Source organism: Heterocephalus glaber, unplaced genomic scaffold (assembly GCF_053883595.1).
Source record: "Heterocephalus glaber isolate CG9 unplaced genomic scaffold, H.glaber_assembly_v1.0 deba00000546, whole genome shotgun sequence".
Taxonomy (NCBI): Eukaryota; Metazoa; Chordata; class Mammalia; order Rodentia; family Bathyergidae; genus Heterocephalus; species Heterocephalus glaber.
Genome location: NW_028258147.1, coordinates 7,008,479 through 7,026,195, shown reverse-complemented (window position 1 = coordinate 7,026,195; position 17,717 = coordinate 7,008,479). Strand labels below are relative to the sequence as shown.

The following is a 17,717-nucleotide window of genomic DNA, read 5'->3' as shown; positions in this document are numbered from 1 at the left end:
GAGGGAAAAAAATATTCCTTTTTTGGGAGGCGGGGGTTTACAGGGATGGAACTCGGGACCTTGCGCTTTCGCTTTCGAGGTAGGCGCCAGAACCACTGAGCTAAATCCCTGGCCCCAATATTCCAGTTTTTAAAAGATTTCTCGTTATTTGATGTTGCAACTGAAGTTGCTCTCTGAAATTTTACGTTTCTAGTAACCCCAGTCTCAAACAGGCAACCTTAACTTCAATACTTAGAACAGCTAATTAAATCTAGGCCCCAAAGTGGGTGAATGGTGGGACATTCTTGGGGACAGCAGAAATCAATCAGGGGCGCAGGAGGGGGCAGATGTGGAAGGCAAAGTTTGAAGGTTAGTGGAAACCCGGATGGGTGGCAGTAAGAAAGCTACTGTTAATTTCAGTGGGCCTCAAACCTTACAATGAAACAAGGTCCTTTGTCCAGGAAAGAAAATTTTGCAGAAATTCTGGTCCCCCTCTGTTTTGTTTTGACACAGGGTCTCACTAAGTTGGAGAGCTAGCCTCAGCCTCCTAGGTAGCTAGGATTACACCCTGTATTGGTTGTCTTGCTGCTATCACAAATTTTATCGTCCAGATCTGGAAGTCAGAAGTCCAAAATAGGTCTCACTGAGCTAAAATCAAGGTATGAGTAGGGCTGTGTTCTGTCTGGGGCTCCAGGGGAGAATTCGTTTTTCCAATTTCCAGACCCATTTGCATTCCTTGGTGTGGACTTTCTCTCCATCTTCAGAACACAGCACTCTAGTTTCTGGTCACATCTCTTTTTCCTCTGACCTTCCCACTTACAGTACCCTTGTGATTATATTGGGCCCACCTGGATTATTCAGTATAATTTACCTGTTTTAAGATCCTTAAACAAATCTACAGAATCCCTTTTACCATATAAGATAAGATATACATAGGTGCTGGAGATTAGGACATGTACATTTTTGGGGTGACCATTTAGCTTACTTATCACAACACCCTTTCCAGTCTCTTGCCTGACATGAGGTGAAGGGCCTTGGGAGCTAGCGAGCTATGTATTCCTTGGCCATCTCAAATCATTACCTGACATGGGCTGATTGCTTACTGTGTGCTAAGCACATGTTTACTGTTCAGCCTTTGTTATTTTCTGACTCATCCTCATCCTGAAGACCAGATGTGTTAACAGGGCCAGGGACCGGTTTCACAAAGAGGAACGGTACAGCTTCTTCCAGCAGAGAATTCTCCTGGTCTGATACTCAAAAGATCAGGAACACTTTGTAGACACATCCATTCCCTCAAAAATAAGTTTATGGTAAAATGGGCATAGTGGAACATGCCTATAATCCAGCACTTTAGGAGGCTGAGGCAGGAGTTTGAGCCCAGCCTGTTACTTAGCAAAACCCTGTCTCAAAATTTTAAAAAGAGGACTGACGGGCCGGGGATTTAACTCAGTGTTTCCACTGCCTGCCTCGCAAGCGCAAGTTCTTGAGTTCGATCCCCGGTACCAAAAAAATTAAAAAATAAAAATAAAAAGAGGACTGGTGGGCCAGGGATTTAGCTCAGTGGTTCTGCTGCCTGCTTTGCAAGCCCAAAGTCCTGAGTTCGATCCCCGGTACCAAAAAAAAAAAAAGAGGACTGGAGTTATACTAAAAGCCTTGGGTTCAATCCCCAGTACCCACCAAAAAAAATCTTTGATAATTAGATATTACAAATTGCCATTGATAAAGTGCTTAGAGAAGGAATAAAGTAAAGGTTAACCACAGTCTAAAACTCAGATTGAAAATTATGCTTCCAGAATCTTCTAACTCCAGGCCAGAAACCTGGTAAATCAAGCAGTTGAATAGAGACGATCACAGATTCCAGAAATATTTCCGAACATCAGTGCTCACTTTCTAATAAATAAAAAACAAGAGAGTGATAAAAGGGGAGGGTAATCACTAATAAAAGTAATAAAAGGTGTTAAATGAATGGATTACTTACAGTATGAAAACAAGTAACAGATTTGTATCTCACATCATATACTGCAGTGCATCCCAGAAAAGTAAAAGAGCTAAATATTGTAAAGCAAAACAAACATTAAAACTTGAACATCAGAAACCAGTCACGGTGGAACATACCTGTAATCTCAGCACTCAGAGCCTGGGAAATTTAGCAAAGCCTTGTCTCAAAGTAAAAAAAGTTGAGCCAGGGATTTAGCTCAGTGGCATTGTTGCCTGCCTTGCAAGCACAAGGTCCTGAGTTTGATCCCTGGTACAACAAAAAATAAATAAATAAATTTTTAAAAATTAAACTAAATTTAAAAGTTGAAGCTATAGCTTAGCGGCTCACAATTCTTTTTTCTTTGGAAACTAGGCATCTTCCACCTCCAAGCACAGTGTGAGTTGTGAAGAGCCACATGTGTACTGTAAGACCTGGTTCCCTAGACATAGCTGATTGGGTCAAGCTTGGGCACTGCTATTACAAAATACCTCAAACTGGGTGGCTTAAAATGACAGAAACATACTGCCTCACAGCTTTGGAGGCCAGAAGTCTGAAATCAAGGTGTTAGCAAAACCATACTCCGTCAAAGCCTCGAGGGGAAAATCAGCCTGTGCCTCTTCCAGTCTCTGGTGGCCCTAGGCATTCTTTGGCTGCTGGCAGCATAACTGCATACTCTCCATCCTCAGGTGCCATCTTCCCTCGTGTATGTCTGTGTCAGTGTCCCAGTTTCCCTCTTCTTACAAGGACATCAGTCCTTGGATGAAGGGCCCACCCTACTCTAGGGTCCTCATCTTAACTGAACGCTAACTCCAAATAAGGTCACATTCTGAGTTGGAGGAAGTAGGGAGTTAGGGCTACACAGGTCTTTTTTGCTAGGATACTGTTCAACCCATAAGAGACACAGCCCAGATTGTGCCAAGGCTCCTTCCCTGGGACTTTGGAATTGAGAATGAAATTCTAGTCGCAATGGGAAGCTGAAGTTTAGCCCTCATACACTCTGTAGAGAAAATAGCAGTGACACTCTGTTTACAGAAAGAGGAGAAGGAAACAGAGTGAAGATGAGGTGGGATGCAGAGAGCAAGGGGGCAGAAGAAGGATGCTGTCTTGGAAGCGACTTTCCTCTGTGGTCCTGCAGCCATTCTGCAGCTCCACTGCCTTCCTGCTTTGGGTTCCCTGAGAACTGTATGCACACGATAAAGCCTAGTTTTGTCTGTTTTTGTTTTGTTTTTCCTTTTGAGATAGGGTCTAGCCTTATAGCTCAGGCTGACCTCAAGCTCACAGCAGTCTTTCTGTATCAGCCTCCCGAGTGCTAGGATTACAGGCATGTACCACCCCCCCCAGCTGCCTTTTCAGTCTTGAATTCCTTGGTTGGTGGCCCCTTCCACCCTCCCCGTGTCAGCAATGGCAGATCAGATCCTTCTCATGCTACCATCTCTCTGATTCTCTGTGGCCAGGAAAGATTTTCTGCTTTTAAGGACTCACGTGATTAGATCTGGCCCACATGCATAATCCAGGCCACTGCCTCATCTCAAGGTTCTTAAACTTAACATCTGTTTTTGAAGTCAGATAAGTGATAAGTCATCTGTCTTTTTTGCCACAGAATAACAGATTCTAGGGATTAGAATGTAGAAATTTTAGAAACCATTATTTTATCAACCATGGGAACATAAGAAAATATATCCTATTTGTAATAAGATAAATGGCCAAGTTTAATGGTCTTTCTCTGAACTATTTCTTTTCCTTACAAAATCCCTTCACTTCATGTGAACAATTTAGTCTGAAGCCTTGACCTACTCAAGTTCTTTTTCAGGAACACAGGGTCAACTCTTTCAGATTCAAGGATCTGTATTTAGCTGCCTTCTCATAGCTGAAGTTTGAACTATCCCAGAAAGACATTAAATGAGGACAGATTCCCAAAAGGTCTGATTGGAGCCCCAGAAGAATAGACAAAATGGGATGAAATGTAGTCCCCACTAAAGAATTGCATTTATTAAAAATGTAATCGCTGAAAAGGCAATTTGAAGAGAAATTGATACCTCTTTTGAATTGAGAGTCTGGGTCGATGTCTTTTTGTTTTGTTTTTGTTTTTTGAGACAGGGTTTCACTGTGTAGTTCAGACTGATCTTGAACTCAGTACGTAGTCCAGGCTGGCCTTGAATTTGTGATAATCCTCTTGCCTCACCTTCCCATATGCTGGGATTACAGGCATGCACCACCATGCCCTGTGCCCTCTCTCTTTCTCTCGCTCTCTCTCACTCGCTCTCTCTCTCTCTTGCTCTCTCTCTCTCTCATACTGACTATATTGAATCTAGGACCTCACACATGCTAGTCAAGAACTCTACTACTGAACTACATCCCCAGACCTTTATTATTATATATGCTAAGTTGCTCAGATTGGCCTCGAACTTGTGAATCCTCCTGCCTCCTAAATAGCTGAGATGACAGGCATCTGCTATGGTACCTGGCTTTGGAGTGGATAACTTGATAAAGGTTTAGTTTCTGACAGGGGCTGTAAGATCTAAGTGAAATGGACACCTATAGAAAGCCAGGTAAACCATACATTGGCTCAACAAATACAATGTGCCAGGTGCCGTTTTTGTAAGAGAAAGAATATACCAAGTTTCTACCCTCCTAAGTTTATGCTCAACTAGTGGAGACAGATATATACAAATATATGTTATATGTTATTGTTGGTTACTTTCCTCATTAATGGGACAAAATACCTAACACCCACTAGTTAAAGGAGGAAGGGTTTATTTTGACTCACAGTTGTAGATGTTTCAGTCCATAGTCCACTGGCTCCAAGGCAGGGTGGCATGGCAGAGGGGCATCCCAGAGGAGAAAGAGCACATAGTACAGCAGCAGGAAGCAGAGAGAAATCAAGAGAAGAGGGAGGACGACAGACCCTCCAGGCCATGTACCCCAGACCAGCCTCTGAGCAGGCTTCACCCCTAACATCACATCATCAGTGGACTGAGTGTCAGCCCCCATGACCTAGTCACTTCCCAAATGCCCCACCTATGAACACATGAGGCTTTGGGGGGACATCCAGATATAAGCTATGATACTTATACATTATATAAAGTCTACTAGAGATATAGGCTATGGACAAAAAGAAAGCAGGCTAAGAGAATAGAGTGATGGAGTCCTATTCTGAATGAAGGATTTTTAAAAATCCTTTCTCTAAGAAAAGAAATTCCTTTTTTCTGGCACCGGAAATTGAACTCAGGACCTTGTACTTGTCAGGCAGGCACTGTGCTGCTGAGCGACATCTCCAGCCCCCCCCCCCTTTTTTTTTTTTGGTACCGGGGATCAAACTTGGGTCCTTGCGCTTGCACAGCAGACGGCGAAACCACTGAGCTAAATCCCCAGCCCCCTTTTTCGTTTTTAAGTAATTATAAGCTCACAGGGGGTTGCAAAGATGTATATAGGGAAGGCCCATGAATTTTTCCCCTACCTCCCCCTAGTGTGAACATCTCACACAACTGTAGCACAGTAGCAAAGCCAAGAAATTCACCCTGTAATCCCCAGAACATGCTCAGATTTTATCCATTATACGTGCATATCTTTGCATGTGGATATGGCTCTGTGTAATTTTATCACATACATAACCTTGCACAATCACTGCTACAATCAAGGTACTCAGCCGTGTAAGTGAATTATATGTCCATAAAACTTATTAAAAATATTCAGGTTGGGACTATAACTTAGAGGAAAAATACTTGCCTAGCATATTTGAGGCCTTGGGAAAAAAAGCAAAAACAAAAAACTCTGCCATCATCACAAGACACTGGTGTTAATCCTTTCCAGCCACACCCATCCTTCCCCACCATCAAAACCCCTGGCAGCCACTTATCCATTCTCCATCTCCATAATTTCAGATCATGCAGTGAGCATCCTTTTGAAACTGCCTTTTTTTTTTTTTAACCCAACATTATCCTTTTGAGATCCATCCAAGTTGTCACATGTATCAACAGTGTGTTCCTTTTTACTTCCGAGTAGTAGTCTATGGTCTGATGAACCATAATTCATTTAACCATTCACCCAGTAAAGGACATCTGTTGGTTTACAGTCTGGAACTTTTACAAATAAAGTTGCTATGAAATTTGTATACAAGCTCCTGTGTGAAAATAAATGTTCGTTTCTCTTGGATAAATGCCTGGGAGTGTGACTGCTGCATCAGATAGTAAATGTATGTATGTTTTTTTCAGAAACTGACAAACTGTTTTCCAATGTGGGCGGCTGTATTATTTTTTGTTCCTCAGCAATGTATGAGTGACTCACCCTTTCTGCAGCCTTGTTGGTGTTTGGTGTTAATCCCTATTTTGTGTGTGTGTGTGTGTGTGTGTGTGTGTGTGTGTGTGTGGTGCTGGGGACCGAACCCAGGGCCTCATGCATGCTAAACAGGCTCTGTACTTCTCAGCTACACCCTCAGCCCAATTTTAGCCACTTTGATAAGTGTGTGGTAATATCTCATTATGGCTTAATTTGCAATTCTCTTATGGCTAACAGTGTCGAATATCTTTTTATATACTTGTTCACCATCTATATAGTCTTTTTTATTTTCTTATTTATTTATTTAGGGGGATTGTTTTTTTTTAAAATTTTATTTTATTGGTACATTTTAGGTATACAATATAATAACATTCATCATTGGAAATTTGCACCTTTACATAATCTCTCTTGGTTCTTATTTTTTTCCCCTTCCCCTGCCCTCCCTTCAACCCCTCCATCTCTCCATATTTACAAAGACTTTGTTTCTATTTTTTCATTTTCTCATGTTAATTCCATTCCCTTCTTTCCTTTCCCCTACCTCTCCCACTTCCCCTTCCCCTTTGAGGGGGATTGTTTTTTGAGATGGGGTGTCACCTGTGTTGGCTAGATTCATCTTAAACTTTTGGGTTCCAGTGATCCTCCTGCCTTAGTCTCCCAGACTGTAGAACTACAGGCATGCGCTACTGTGCCTGGCTGCTATATTTTCTTTTGGTGAGATGTCAGTGCATGTCTTTTGCCCATTTTCTGATTGGATTTTTTGTTTTTTTAATGCTGTTTCACAAGTTCTTTATATATATTCCAGATACAAGGCCTTTGTTGAACAACCATGTTACAAATATCTTCTCCCAGCATGTAATTTCTCATTTCTCTCTTTTAACAGTGTCATTTGCAGAGCAAAAGTTTTTTATTTTGATTAGGTTCAACTTATCAGCATTCTCTCTTCTGGTTTGTCCTTTTGAAGTCAAATCTAAGAACTTTTCCTAGTATAAGTCCAAAGATTTTCTCCTGTGTCTTTTTTTGGCGGGGTAGGGGGAGCAGGCACTCTTGTTTTTAACTGACCAAATTATAAAAATACCCTGGTAGATACCTTAGTTCATCCTGCTTATAAGCCTATTGATCTAGTGTTCCCTATTTCCAGTATCTCCACCTGCCACAAAATGGATGGTCTTTTCTTTTTTGGGGGGGGGGGTCTTTTCTTCATTCCACCTTGTGGAGAAGATAATTTGAAGGGCCATAAGTTATTTGGCTCTTTGAAGCATTTTCGAACAGTATAGATCTTATGAATCAGCTCCTCCATGCAGATGATGCCGTATTTCCCAAGAGATCAAGCAATCAGGGAGTTAGCTGTCAAGGCAATTCACTTATTGATTTTTTTTTTTTTTTTTTGGTACCAGGGATTGAACTCAGGTCCTTGCACCTGTGCAGCAGGCGGTGAAACCACTGAGCTAAATCCCCAACCCCACTTACTGATTTTGCCATAACCACACTTGTAGATTAGTTTGTTTGCTGACTTCAGGTTTGGGTACCCCATACAATATATGGTTCCACAACCCTCAGCACGTTAACTGAAGCCTTGTTGAGCTTAACAAAGGTACCATCGAAGATGTGTTGGAGGCAAAGAAGCTGCCACACTTTGCAGACCTTTGGGCTCAGACTATTGATGTCCCTGATCATGATGACAAGCACCAACTTGGGCTCTACAGGTACATATAGAAGTTACCAGCTTTTCTTGCTATCCTCGGCATTTGAATCTCAGTGCTGTACGTACATCTGTCTGTATTTCTTGTGATAGCACCTAGCTTTTTTATAGATGACCTTCCTTGTTGCCTTTAGAAGTATCTTGGGCAAACTTCTTTCTCAAACCCTTTACCTTCAGCTCTGTGAATGTCTTTGTTTTTCCTTAAGGGTTTCTGGCACAGGAGGAACTTTCTTTTTCTTCTCTCCGGCACCCTCCATGGTTCCAGCTGGAAAAAAGTGCCACCTGTGTTCTTGTCTAAAAGTTTTATAACCTTAAATTTTCATTTAAATCCATGATTTTTCTTTTTTTTTTCTTTTTTGCAGTACTGAAGATCGAACTCAGGACTTTTCATGTGTCAGGCAGGCAAAGCACCACTGAGCTATATCACCGAAACGTTTTCTTTTCCTCTTTTTTCTTTTTGAGGCAGGATCTTGATATGTGTGGTACAGGCTGGCCTCAAACTCATGGTGATCCTTCTGCCTCAACCTCCCAACTGCTCGTACTACAGGCCTATGCCATCGCACACAGCTATGTTTTTCTTTAATATTCTTTTTTTTTTTTGTACTGGGGATCGAACTTGGGACCTTGCACTTGCAAGACAGGCAGCGGCACCACTGACCTAAATCCCCGGCCCTATGTTTTTCTTTAAAGTATGAGGTTTAGGATGAATTTCTTTTTATTTATTTATTTATTTTTTGGTACTGGGGATCGAACTCGGGACCTTGCGCTTGTGAGGCAGGATGAATTTCTTTTTATTTTGGCCTGTTGCTCCAGGATCATTTAGTAAAGATTGTCCTTCTACCATTGCTTTTGCTACTTAGGCAAAAACTAATTAGCATATTTGTGGGCATTTTTATGGGTTCCCTATTTTTTTGTTTTTGAGACAGTGTCTCACTATGTAGTCTAGGCTGGCTTTGAATTTGCAACCCTCCTGCCTCAGCCTCCTGAGTGTTTTTATTACAGATGTGTGCCATTACATTGTCTTGATTACTATAGCTATCTGGTCAGCCTTAATATTGGGAAGCAATTCCTTTCACTTTATTCTTTTTCGAAGATTGTCTAAGCTATTCTAATGCCTTTCCATACAAATTTTAGACAAATAACTTTGTCTATGTCTACAGAGCAACTTGTTAAAATTTTGTTTTTGTTTTGTTTTTTGAGACAGGGTCTCACCAGGTAATTCAGGATGTTCTTGAATTCACTATGTAGCCCAGGCTGGCCTCAAACTCATGGTGATCTTCCTGCCTCAGCCTCCCGAGTGCTGGGATTACAGGCATGTGCCACCATGCCCAGCTAAAATTGTTTTTAAAAATTGAGAACAATCTGTCATTAGAAAAATCTATTTACAAGAATATTATTTTTTTAAAAAAGAATATTATCAACCAACTGCTCACAATATCCTTGACATTTTGTGGTAAATCCAAATAGGTCCTGGTTTTGCAACCATGGAAGACTCTGGTTTTCTAAATTTGTCTCCATCATAAATGCTCACCAGGGGTACAGTTCATCCTCCTAAGCACTGTAGTCTTCTGACGACATTTAATTGTCTGGTGAACTATTACTAACAACCAGAAGAAAAAAACGTTACCACTGCAGTCTGGATTTCAGTTCAGCCTTGGCTTTGTGCAAATCCCATTCATTCTCCACCCAGTAGAGCTGAGACTGCTGAAGCTGGATAAGAGCTGAGCAGTGAGATTCATACTCAATACACTGTGGAAAATCTGCCATCACCATTTGCTGGCCAGGACTAGAGATGCCAAGCTCAACCACGCTCAGAGCTGTCATCTCCTTACTGAGATTCTGATAGGAACTGTGTTAAAATGTGAGGTTTAGAGAAACAATTTAGGAGAAATTTACATCTTTGCTACACTGAATTTTCCAGACCATGAACACAGTATGTTTCTCTAAGGTTTTAGGTTGCCTTTGATCTCTTTTATCATTTACAATTTTTTCATCATAGAGATCCTGCATATGTTACATTGAATTTATAAGGGGCCGGGTATTTAGCTTAGTGGTTCCAGTGCCTGCCTCGCAAGCTCAAGGTCCTGAGTTTGATCCCCGGTACCCCCCCCCCCAAAAAAAGAGGTGTAAATATTTTACATTGGATTTATATCTAAGAATTTTTTTTTCTCTGGAGCAATTTGTAAGGAATGCCTTTTTGAGGAAGGCATTTAAATGGACCTGAGGGAAGTGAGAACATAAGAGGAAGCATGCATGCCAATGTTCTGAGGCAGGTGCTTGCTTGGTACTTGTAAGGGCCAGTGAAAAAAACAGCATGTGTCAGGTGGCCTGAGCTAAAAGAAAAAGAGTGGCAGCAAATGAGATAGAGGCAGTAACCGGGGGTCAGTAGTGTCAGTAGTGTCTTTTCTGATGTGAAATTGGAATTTTATTCTAAGTATGATAAGATGCTATCAGTCCATTTTGAGCACAAGAATGACGTGATCCTTTGAAAAGGATGACCCTGGTATCTGGGTGGAGAATACACTGTAGGAGGCCAAGAAGAAACAGGAAGTTCGGCCAGGAAGTTCTTGAGTGGCCCAAGTGACCAAGGATAATAGCTAAGATGAGGGTTGGCAGCTGAGGAGGGGATGAGGAATCGAGTCCAAAGTATATTTTGAAGGTGCGCCTGTCAACATTTGCTGATGATTGGTGGTGGGCTATTAAAGAAGTCAAGGGTGATGTCAAGGTTTTTACCTGGATGAATAGTAGTGCCATTTATGAAAAGATGAAGCTACATTATTAAAAACAGAATTGTCGGGCTGGGGATTTAGCTCAGTGGTACCACGTCTGCCTTGCAAGCGTAAAGTCCGAAGTTTGATCCCTGGTACCAAAAAACCCCCCAAAATCAAAAAACAGAATTATCTCTACTCAGAAAACATCTGAAATCTGACATTACAATGTTCAGTCACAGCCTGGCATGAACTAAGATTACCCTTCCTCAAACCAACCACATTTCTAGCATGTTGGTGACTAGTCAGCCTCCCAGGAACCACTGGGGTGGCCCCAGAAGAAGGATGGCAGAGATAAAAGAAAAGTGAAACCGACAGTGTGGAAGGATCAAGCTTTCCATGTCACTTCTTATAATCTTCATTAGACTCCTTATAGCTTTTTTAATTTTTAATTTTAATCATGGCTATATATAGTATTTATTGTTTTAAGCATTTGAATGTTTAAAATCCAGTGACATTAAATATGCATTATTGTATAGCCATCAGCACTATCTATACCCAAAACTTGTATTGTCCCCAACAAAAACTCTGTACCCATTAAACAATAGCTCCTTTCCCCACCTCCACACCACCAGCCCTGGAAACCTCTATTCTACTTTCTGGCTTTATAGATTTGCCTATTCTAGGTGCCTCACAGAAGCGGAGTCATGAAATATCCTTTTGTGCCTGTCTTATTTCACTACACATAATATAATGCTTTCATTTTGTCCATGTTATCCATTATATCATCTGCTTTCTGTGAGATCAGTTTTGTTGATCTATGGACCCATTGGTGGATGTTTGGATTATCTCCCCCTTTTGGCTACTGCGAGTGATCTTGGTATGAAAATTTTTGTACAAATATCTGTTTAAGTCCCTGCTTTCAGTTCTTTCAGATTATATAGCTTGGAGTGGAAATGCTGGGTCATATGTTAGTTCTCTGTTTCCATAGGGCCTATGCTATTTTACATATTCACTGCAGGCCACTACAGTACTGAGTTTCCGCACCCTTGCCAATACTTGTTATTTTCTCTTTGTTTGAATTATGCTCAATCTACTACATATAAAGAGGTATCTCATTGTAGTTTTGGCTTGCGTTTCTCTGATGGCTAGTGATGTTGAGCACCTCTTAATGTGCTTATTGGCTGTTTGTATACCTTCTTTGGAGACATGTCTATTGAAGTCTTCACCCTCTCTTTAGTTAGGTTGTTTGATTGATTGAGATTATTGAGTTTTAGGAATTTTTAAAATGTATTCTGAGTATTAGTACCCCAAACTCAGATGTGAGTTTTGCAAATATTTTCTCCCATCTTGTCTTTTGCTTTATTGACACAAAAGTTTATTTTTAATTTAATTTTTATTTTCTTGGTGCTGAGGATTGAATCTAGGGCCCTGTACATGCTAGGAATGTACCCTACCACTGAGATACACTCCCAGCCCCAAAAGTTCTTTATTTTTTTTTGGTACCAGGGATCAAATTTGGGTCCTTCCGCTTGCGAGGCGGGCAGTGGAACCACTGAGCTAAATCCTCGGCCCAAAAAGTTCTTATTTTTGATAAATGCAATTTGTCTATTTTTTATTGCTTGTACTTTTAGTATCATATCCATGAAACCCAATGTCATGCAGATTCTTTCCAATGTTTTTGTTTAAGGGTTTTATAGTTTTAGCTCTCAAGTTTAGGTCTTTGATCTATTTTGAGTTAATTTTTGTATATTGTATGTGTTTTCATTTGTTTTATGTTGCTATAAAAAAGACTTCAGGCTGGCAAGTTATAAAGAACAGAAGTTTATTTTGGTTGACAGTTCTGTCCACGATCTGGCAGCCCCATCGTGCTGCATGGTGCTGCATGGTGGATGGCATCACACGGCAAGAGCACCTGCTAGATGGAGGGGGAAGGTGTCACATGATATGATGACAGTGGAAGCAAGAGAGCAAGCTGAGGAAGCAGAATTTGTTTTATAGCAGCCTTCTCAATCCCATTCCCCTAAGACCTTATCCAGTCTCAGAGAACTAACCCTGCCTCTCAAGAAAAACAACCATCCATTAACCTATTCATGAGGGTGGGTCCCTCATGACTTCAAATGCCACTTCAGGCCCTAAAACCTGAACACTGTTACATTACAGAATGAAGCCTCAATGTGAGTTTTAGTGGGAACAAACCACTTTCATACTATAGCATCATGTAAAGTAAGGGTCCAACTTCATTTCTTTGGACATTTAGTTTTCCCAGGATTACTTGTTGAAAAGACTGTTTTTTCCCTTTAAGTGTATTAACACTTTTGTTGAAAACCAACTGGCCACTAGGTATGGTGGCACAGGCCCATAATCTCAACTACATGGGAGGCTGAGGCAGGAGGATCACAAGTTTGAGGCCAGCCTGGGCAATTCAGTGAAATTCTGTCTTTAAAAGGGAGTGTAGGGCCGGGGATTTAGCTCAGTGGTTCTGGTGCCTGCCTCGCAAGCACAAGGTCCCGAGTTTGATCCCCGGTACCAAAAAAAAAGGGAGTGTAGCTGAGTGGTAGAGTACTTGCTTAGTATGTGCTAAAGCCCTGGATTCAATCCCCAGTACCACAAAAGAAAAACAAAAAACAAATTGACCATATTTGTGACAGTTCATTTCTAGGCATTCTATTCTATTCTATTCTATTCTATTCTATTCTATTCTATTCTATTCTATTCTATTCACCTACATTCTATCCTTATGCCAATACCACAGTGTTTTAATTACTGTAGCTTTGGAGTACATTTTTGAATTTGGGATGTGTGAGTCTTCCATTTTTATTCTTCTTTTTCAAGATTGTTTTGGCTCTTCAGGGCTCCTTGTAATTCTGTATGAATTTGAGGATTGGCTTTTTCGTTTATGTAAAAGAGTCTATTGGACTTTTGATAGGGATTATGTTGAATCTGTAGTTCCATTTATGTAGTATTGACATGTTTTTAGGGAAAGGTACTGGGAATCAAACCCAGGGGTACTGTGCCACTGAGCTACATCCCCAGCTCTTTTTTTTTTTTTGGTGCCAGGGATTGAACTTGGGACCTTCCCCTTGAGAGGCAGGCGGTGGCACCACTGAGCTAAATCCCCTGCTATCCCCCAGCTCTTTTTAGTTTTTATTTTGAGCTCAGTCTTGCTAGGTTGCCCAGGCAGTACTTGGACTTGTGATCCTCTTGCCTCATCCTCCCAAAGCACTGGGATTATATTCACCACCATGCCCAGCTGTGATAACTTTACAGTGTTATCTTTAACCAGTGGTGGTGCACTCCTGTAATCCCAGCACTCAGAAGGTTGAGGTAGGAGGATAACTGTGAGTTCAAGGTCAGCTTGGATTACATAGGGAGACCCTGTCTCAAAAAAATTAAATTAAATAAAAATTTTAAAATGGAATATTATCTTTGAACAGGGGATGTCTTTTTATTGATTTAGGCCTTCTTTAATTTCAGGAACATTTTGTTATTTTCAACATACAAGTCTTTCACTTTCCTTGGTTAGATTTATTCCTAAGTATTTAATTCTTTCAGAGGCTGTTGTTAAGTGGCATTGCTATCTTAATTTCCTTTCTGGATTTTTCATTAATGATGTATAGGAACACAACTGATAATTCCCTTATTTGGGGGAAGGAAGAAATGGAAGCTTAACATACTTTGCTCAGTGATGCTTGGCTAGTAAGGCCTAACCCAGTCTCTAACTCCAAATCTATTGTGTAGCCCCTCTGTGGCTGCTTATCTAGCCCCTTTCCCATTTTCTTTTTCCCTTTGACTCAATGATCTTAGTTGCAAAACAATAAATACTTAAAAAGGAAAGGACTACAGCCCTGCCACAATTATACTCTAGATTCTGGCCAGTGTGGCATCTGAAATATTAGAAGGCACCAGAGTCTCAAGGATACTCATGGTGCTCCGGTAGACACTTCCACATCAGTCCTCTTGGAGCAGAGGGCCCAAAGACAAATAACAAAGAGTCAATAATAAATGTGTGACCTCAAGATTCCAAGATGTTTGATGAGAATGACTCAGTAATCAAGAAGCTACTTGTGGCAAATCAAGTACAATAACGCCTTGTCAACATCGATGAATTCTTATGGTCCTGACAAAGGTCTGTGTTATGACATGTAGACAGGGTTAGGAGTCTTCAGAAACTGTGAAGAGGGTGGCTCTGGCTCAGGAGAGGAATATTTGCAACGCTCCATCAGCTTGGAGACCAGAAGTATGTCAAGTCACACTGGGAAGTCTCTTACAGATGTTGACGGGGACCACCAGGAAAGTCTGTCTTCCCTAGTACCCACTGAATGCTCTCCTCCCAAACCTGCTGTCAGACAAGATTCTTAAACTTCTACTTCCTTCTGTGTCTGGGGAACAGCACGTTTGTCTTTCTACCTCCAAGGGGGATCTGGGCTGGTAGCTATGGATGACACTGAGAAATTTCTCAGTCTGCCTTCCTGCAAGCCTTTGCTAGGCCAGTGGAATTCCCAAAAAAGAAATCCAAAAGGCTGGTGAATAGGACCACATGGGTACATGCACAAACACATATGCACACACACACAGACACACATACACGCAAACCCACGGAATTGAGAAATTAGAATGCATTACTCCTTACACTACGTCCCCTCCCTCCAAGAGAAGAGAATTCTGGCTGAAGAGCCATCTTAGGATCTTTTCAATTCCTCTATCTCCATGAAAAGGAGTGTACTGTATTCTAACAATATGAATCTTCCTCATACATCTCAAGAAATCCCAGGCAAGGAAGGAATGGTAGAACCTTCATATTTGAAGAACTATGTGTTAATGTTTTTAGGCAGAGATCAAGGGCTGCCTCATCACATGTGTAGGTTTCTCCCTAATACATGGAATTCTGGGTACTCTGTGACAAGGTGCCATAGGGCTTGCAAGCTTCCACAGTAGCTACTAGGAAGAAAAAAAGTGGAAAAGGTTCACAAAATAAAGTGTCAGTATGATTTCAGCCTCCAAGGAAACTTCCTCTGTGGTTCAGACACAGGCATATTATAACAGCCATTTCGTTTCTATCACAGAAAGAAAATCTAAAGTAGGTTATGATGTTTAAAATTATTTTTCCAGTGGGAATAACATGCTCTGATGGCATAGTCTACTTCTACTTCTTCCATAAATCATCAGCAACTTCCCTCAAAACAGTCCTTTGAGGGTCAGGGATTTAGCTCAGTGGTTCTGCCGCCTGCCTCGAAAGCAGAAGGACCCGAATTTGATCCCTGGTACCAAAAAAAAACCCAACTATGAAGGCCAAGAGGCTAGAGGCAAAGGACTGCTTTGCCTCTAGCCTCTTGGCCTTCATACTATTTTTTATGGTACCGGGGATCAAACTCAGATCCTTGCACTTGCAAGGCAGGTGGCAGCCTTCATACCATTTTTACATCACCTTGTTAGTTATGAATAACATCACTCCAGTGATGAAAAAATTGTTTCCTATTGCAAGTAGAATTAAGCTTTAATGTCTCTGTGTGACATTTGCAGCTTCCTCCCAATCAGTTTCCTTCCTTAACTTATCCTCTACTACGTCCTGACTGCCAAGCTATCCATGCTCTGTGCCATGATCATAGTTTCCCCTACATGTAATGCAGGCCTTACTCATCTTACTTTTCTGACTCCTGTTCACATTCACTCCTAAGTTTGAATCCCACTCCTCTCCTGTCCACACTGATGTCTTTTGCTGAATGTTGGACAAAGCCACTGGGTTCTTGGTTTGGTGCAGATGCTGGAAGATGCTAAAAATTCAGATAGCACACTCACTGCATACCTCATTCTGGTAGTTAATCAAGTGATTAATTTGCATATCTAATTGAATTAGATGCTTTGTGGATAAAAAGAGAAAAAGGTCTGCTTTGTCATGATACCGCATATGTTTCTTGAGGACAAGCCTTGTCTCCACAGTAAAATGCAAATTCTCAAGTTCTTCGGAATGTGGCTACAAGTGCATCCTAGGATGTCAGAAAGACTTCTTGACTTGCATTGAATTAAATCTTCACTCCCCACTCCCTCTCCTGAGTTCTCCTCTGGAGCTCAGGTACCAATTAAGAACGGTAGCGGTAGCTGAAGTGTAACAGCTAATTTGCTCCTAAACATCAAAGGTTTACAGAAACACTGTAGTCCACTTCAGCGAGGCTATGAACCAGTCTTCCAGAAGAAAAAGAATGCCACCCCTGTGAGCTCTTCAGTAACGCGCGGTAAAAGCTGCTGGAGGGTACTGTAGTCCACTCTCCTGGCCGGCCCTTCGGAAGGGTGAAATCCAGGGCGGTGATTGAAAACGAGGCGCACAAAAGACTGAGGAAAGCAAAAGGCGCAAAATGGGGAAGGAAGCCGCAGAACTCTCCTTCAGCTCAGGAGCGATAAGAGCCATCGAAGGAGGACTGGCTTCCTTTGGACTTACAGCCAAAGACGCGCCAGGGCCAGTTGGTGAAAATCAGACTTCAGACTTCACACGTTTGTAGCAATAAAGGCTGATGTTGAGACGCTGGATTCCAGACACCTGACGCCACAGGTGACAGCAGCTGGGAAAGCTGCCTTGAGTGACTCTGAGGTCATCTCCCATACAGGTCCCAAGACAGTTGGATTTGCAGAAGTGGGAACCCCATGCCTAGACTCCTCTCTATGGGGGTCCGGGATAAGTTGAAAGATCTAACCCAAACCAGAAAAGACTGGCCAGTGCTGGGGAACTGGGCAGGGATGGGGTGGAACTCTCGATGACTTCAGGCATCCTTTGTATTCCCACCCTAAACCTGGAGAAAAGTCCTCTCCCATAAATGCCCAGATCAAACGATCCTCACACCGGTCATGGTGCCTGCTAACTCTGGTTGCAGCTCTGGGCCACGACTTCGCCCACCTTTTTCCCCTGGCTGTGGGCGGCGGCAGGGGTGGGTGGGTGGGGTGGGTGGGTGTGTGTGTCCTCCCCCAAGCCCGGGGCCCTCCGGCGCCTGGGCGGTAGAAGCTCGCGCTCCTCCTCTCCGGCCTCGGCTCCCCTCCTTCTCTCCCAAGCCCAGTCCCTCCCCTAGCCTTGGCGGAGGGGGGCCGG

The 17,717-nt window shown here is 42.0% G+C and overlaps 1 pseudogene; it reads right to left on the bottom strand.

Annotated features, from left to right (window-relative positions):
• Positions 1-7,320: 7,320 nt before the first annotated feature.
• On the bottom strand, positions 7,321-8,230 carry LOC101710624 (large ribosomal subunit protein uL30-like; annotated as a pseudogene).
• Between the last annotated feature and the right edge of the window lie 9,487 nt (positions 8,231-17,717).